Consider the following 6,000-nt stretch of genomic DNA (forward strand, 5'->3'; position numbering starts at 1 on the left):
CTGACTGGTATTGTGTGAGCAATGATGGCTAAGCTCAGGGGAAGTCAGAATGATTTCAAATGCACTTTGTTAGTACCATGATGAAAATGGCAGCTCATTTTTTAAAATCTGTGTATTTGCAAGCATGATTACAGGGTGTGTGTTCAAATAAATGAAGCCCAAACAATGACACACAATCAGAATTTTATAAGACAGTGAAAGGCCACGTAGAGATTAATAAGTGCTTTCAAAACACATACACACACACGTGCATGCAGAAAGACCGGAAGACTGGGATTATATGTATATGAAGATTTTGACCTCAGCCATTTTCTGTCCAAATGGGCAGGCAATAGCAGACTTCCCACAATGCAATTTGCCATTGATTTATATGTACATAAATTGAATCTGATGTCTATCAACCTAAATAATAGTAGTATTTTTCCTATTTCTGCCCTGACAAGCCCTGACAGATAGAAACATTTAGGTTTTTAAATCAGCAGGGCAAGGTATGTTAACATCATGCTGTGCCTACTTAAGTGAAAATAAAAACACGGCAGTAGGGACGATAAATTGTCAGTTATGTCTTCTCATGGTCTATTGCAACAATGTGACAGCCATTTTGACTGAAATAATGGGCTTTACTGTTTAGTGCTCCCCACAACTCGGTTAGCAGATCTTCACATAGTACTGTTTTTATTCATTTACTAATGCTAAGTCTGTTTAACAGTTTTTCCTCAAACTTTAAAAGCACTATTTATATTATTTATTAATGTTTACAATGCTAACAGTGACAATAACCTTAGTGTGATACCAACAATCATTTCAAACTTATTTGAAACTGCAACATTGAAATGATTTGTTGAAGTTTTTAATTTTTTTGTGTCACTGTTTTGTTATGTCTTTGTGTTACTGCAGAACATCTTTTTAATATCTTTCTGTAATGTTGTGTATATCATGGTTCTAGGCAGGCCTCAACATTCTTCCTCCAGGTTCTGGGATCTTGATTTCCAAATAAAATCTTCACCTGAAAGAGGAATTTGGACACTGAGCAACAGTATAGTTCTTTTTCTCCTTAGTGCAGATAAACCCTTGTAACCCATTTGTGGGATTTATCTTTAAAGCACTGACTCCAGCCTCAGTCCACTTCTTGTGAAGCTCACCATAAATTCTTGAATGTATTTTGCTTGACAATCATGTCAAAGCTATGGTCATCCTTGCTGCTGGAGCACCTCTTCCTACCACACTTCCACTCACCTTTCTATGAATATGCTTGGATACAGCACAGAACAATCAGATTCTTTAGCAACGACCATTTTTAGCTTACTCTGTAGAGTGAGTCAATGAATGGCTTTTGATATTTCTTCCCCATGATTCTGAGGCTTGAGAAGCCTGAAGACTGAGAGACTATTTAGAGGCTCAGGTAACCCTTGCAAGGGTTTTTGTTAGGGTTTTACGACTTTTTATATTGTTTATCACTTGTGTCTGCTCTAATTGCTTTCTTCCCCCACATGTCATAGACAAAGAGATAAGAGAGAAGGGTGAGTTATGCTATTATCAGCAACATCTAGGGACTGGCACCAATCCTCACTCCTTTCTCTAAAATCAAGACACATGAACCCTAACCTTTCTGACTCCATACACACACACACACACACACACACACCCACTCTGAATGATGTTTGAACTGTGTGTGACCAAGCATGTATAAATAAAGAGAGAGGGGGCTAATACTTCGTAGTCTGTAGTGCACAGCTACCCTTGCAAGTAAAACTGACTCTGTGTCTTTCCTTACCTCTGAGTTGATTAAATAATACCTATCAGTTTTGAATTAATTAGCTGATTAGGATGTGACACCATGGGTTTCTTGTATTTCATGTTTTCACAATATTTGAGACACTGAATTTTGGGTTTTCATTATCTGTAACCCATGATCATCAAAATGACAGGAATTGAAGGCTTTATACATTTAGTTAACTTTCTGAGATGATGGAAAAAAAATATTTAATGCTATAGTGATATTGTAAGGTTTTGTGATGCACCTGTAAAAGCTGTCTTATCTTCATCTTAATTCACTAACTTTAAGATATCATTCTTAGGATTGATCACATTTCCCTCTTAATATTTCCATCAGGTGAAATCTGTCTTTAATAATAATGCCTTGCAGACCTTTACAATTGGTATGACTGCATAAGAGAGACAGAGACTAAAGAGTTTTACCAATGGAAAAATAAAATTGTTTTAGATATGAAGTTCTAGTACATGATTTTCTTTTTTCTTTTTCGTTCCCAGGCCAGCCGAGAGACACAGTCCCTCCAGCGTGTCTACCACCATGTTCGGGGATTGCCTCCGCGACAGGCACCGCAGACCTTATAGCCACAGCTACGGGCAGCAGCAACGACAATAGATGCAGAGAACACGGTCCACTCGGACTCTATGTCTCCAACCGCCCCTGGAATCTGGTCAAAGCTCTCCCGGAGGAGGGAGTTGAAAACATCCCAGGCAAGGGCTCTGCCAGACGTTCCCAGCAGACTCTCACTATGCGCTTAGGCCTGCCAAGTCTTTCCGGCTTTCTCTCCTTCCAGCAGATCCAACTCACCACCAGGTGATGATCAGTGGACAGCTCTGCCCCTTTCTTCACCCGAGTGTCCAAAGCATGCGGCCGAAGGTCTGACGACACCACAACAAAGTCGATCATCGACCTCCTGGTGCCAAGTGCACTGATAGACACCCTAATGCTTGAAAATGGTGTTCATTATGGACAATCAATGACTAGCACAGAAGTCCAATAACGAAACACCACTCAGATACAGATCAGGAGGCCATTCCTCCCGATCACGCCTCTCCAGGTTTCACTATCATTTCCCACGTGGGCGTTGAAGTCCCCCAGCAGAATAATGGAGTCCCCGGGAGGGGCACAATGCAGCACCCCTGACAGAGACGCCAAAAATGGCGGGTACTGCGCACTACCACTCGACCCGTAGGCCGAAATGACAGTCAGAGACCTGTCCCCAACCCGAAGGCCCAAGGATGCGACCCTCTCATCCACTGGGGTAAACCCCAACACGAGGCTGAGCTAGGGGGCAACAGGCAAACCCACCCCAGCCCGCCACCTCTCCCCGTGGGCCCTTCCTTGAACCGCCACCTTAACGTGGGGGAGGGGTTCTAGTGCTCGAATGATCCGGGAGGCTATGTTGTGCGGGAGGTTGAGAGACTAGAAATAGTCGGGCTCACCACCAGGCACAGCGTGGGCTCAGGAACCCATCTCCCTGAGAGGGGCTGGACTCTCTTCTACTCTGGAGTAAATATTTCTCTAATGATTAAAACATTGTCGTACAAGTTGGTTGAGTGACCTTCAAAATTCAAAAGACAGTAATTGGTTAAAACGCAAACACTTAAGTTCCTTACTTTAAACATGACAGCCAAGTTCAAAAGTAAAAGTTGCATGGTCAGAAGAACCGTGCTCTCTGGAGCAATGATCAAACACCTCTCAGCATTGAGTTTCAGGGAGTTGTTTTTTAACCAGTTTGTGATTATTTTAGGCATGCAGGTAATTTAACAGTTTGAAGCACACACATTTTTAGGAACAGTAAATCTATGTTTAATCTGCATGAAAGTAGGACATGTTGTGAATTTTATTCACGATTTGTCCAAGGGAGTGTATTGTTGGACCACTTGTTTGCTGAATATTGGACCATTTGCACGTTGCTGGATGCCACTATGCCTTTCCAACGTCATCGGCCATTTTGTACCGCAGGATAGTCTGTCAAAAAAAAAAACAGCAGCCACTGCAGCTGATAAGACTGGGCGTCCCAGTTCCGATGCACCACTGAACCATATAAACGGACTATGATACTGCCCACACTTTGCTTTTCACGCTGGAAACCAGACCAGCAACTGAAGCGCATCATTCTGGAGAAGAGGTCCCACGTGGATTTCATTTATTCTCCTCGTTGGCCAACGGAAAATAAAAATTCATGAAAGAGGTTTCTGGAATAAGAAGGCCAGAAATTTCACTTTGCCGATCGAAGACATGAGTTTAACACGTAACAGAAGAAAAAAAACCTCACAGTGGTTTCAAGGAGACAGATCGCCACCTTGTTTTGTTCCAGTCAACGGATGACGGTCAGATCATATTTTTCCCTTTCGCCGAAGGAGGGAAATGGCTGACCTCCACAAAGGGTTCCCAGAGACTGGACATGGCCAATTGGCATAGATCCTGAGCAGAAGAATGGGGGGGTTTTCTTCCCTCTGACAAACTAAAAAACTCCTGGAGAACATCGAGCCTCAGTAACAGAAAGCTCTGGCAGAGATTTTCTCCCCTGGCTCAAAGGGTCGGCTGGCCAGCTCTGCTCCTGTCTCAGTGTGTCTGGTCGAAATTTCTGCTCCAGCTTCTAATGGTCCGGACACTTCAATTCGCTTGGTGCTACACCTCTGGTAACCTCCTCCGCATGTTGCAGACACTGTCGTAAGACCTTTGCTCATGTTGCTGAGGGTCAGTGTGACTCTTCGGCTCTTGCCTCCGAAGGTAAGCCAGGCGCCTCTGCTTCAGCTCCTGCCCCTTGAGGTCAGCCTGATGCCTCTGCTTCAGCTCGTACCTTCGAGGTTCAGCTAGAGGCCTCTGCTTCAGCTCTTGCCCCTTGAGGTCAGCCTGATGCCTCTGCTTCAGCTCCTACCTTCGAGGTTCAGCCAGAGGCCTCTGCTTCAGCTCCTGCCCCTTGAGGTCAGCCTGATGCCTCTGCTTCAGCTCGTACCTTCGAGGTTCAGCCAGAGGCCTCTGCTTCAGCTCCTGCCTCCGAGGGTCAGCCAGATGTCTCTGCTGCAGCTCCTGCCACCGAGGGTCAGTCAGATGCCTCTGCTTCAGCTCCTGCCTCCGAGGATCAGCCAGACGCCTCTGCTTCATCTCCTGCCTCTGAGGGTCATCCAGACACCTCTGCTTCAGCTGTTTTCTCTGAGGGTCTTCCTGATGCCTCAGCTCCATCTGTTTCGTCTAACAGTCTTTCTGACACCTTAGCTCTAGCTGCTTCCTCTGAGGGTCTTCCGGACGCTTCAGCTCAACTTCAACTTTAGCTCTATTTTCTGTGGGTCAGTGCAACGCTTCAGCTGCATCGCTCCGGCTTTAGTTCAACCTTCTGAGGGTCAGCGGGACAGCTCAACTTCTCCAGACCAGCCATCATCACTGCTGTCTTCTCCAGACCAGCCACCCACCACATAGTTCTTGTCTGTGCCTGAGGATAAACCGCCTCGATATCCACTCCACCACAGATCTTTTGGGCTCCACCGCAGATAATCTGGGAGTTATTGGTTCTTTGTCTTGATGGACTCTGGCAGGGTGTCTGGTATCTAACTGGTTGGCCTCATCAAGATTTATGGATAAGTAAAGCTGAGTATCATCAGTGTAACTGTGAAAATATATCCTATGCTGCCTGATAATTTTACCTATTGGAAGCATATATATAGTAAAGAGAATTGGCCCAAGTACTGTGGTACTCTGTGTCTCTGCTCTGTTCTCTCAAACCCCCAGTAGGTCGTGGCAGATGGCCGCTCACACTGAGCCTGGTTCTGCTGGAGGTTTCTTCCTGTTAAAAGGGAGTTTTTCCTCTCCGCTGTCGCTACATGCATGCTCAGTATGAGGGATTGCTTCAAAGTCAACGCCAGTGACTGTCCACTGTCTCTACATGCTCATCCGGGAGGAGATGACTGGATGCAATCTGCTGGGTTTCCTTAGATAGAAAAACTTTTTATCCAATTTGAATAAAAAGCTAACTCCAACTGCACTGTTCAATTGTTAGGATTAATTGAAATGTATGTACCTGACTGTTGTGAAGTGCCTTGAGACAACATGTGTTGTGAATTGGCGCTATATAAATAAAACTGAATTGAATTGAAATTGAATTACTCCACAATTAACCCTGGATTTTAAAGATGATTTATCATTTACATGAACAAACTGGAATCTGTCAGACAAATAAGATTTAAACCAGCCTAGCGCTGTTCCCCTGATCCCTACAGCATATTCCA

This window comes from Girardinichthys multiradiatus, chromosome 22 (genome assembly GCF_021462225.1).
Source record: "Girardinichthys multiradiatus isolate DD_20200921_A chromosome 22, DD_fGirMul_XY1, whole genome shotgun sequence".
Taxonomy (NCBI): domain Eukaryota; kingdom Metazoa; phylum Chordata; class Actinopteri; order Cyprinodontiformes; family Goodeidae; genus Girardinichthys; species Girardinichthys multiradiatus.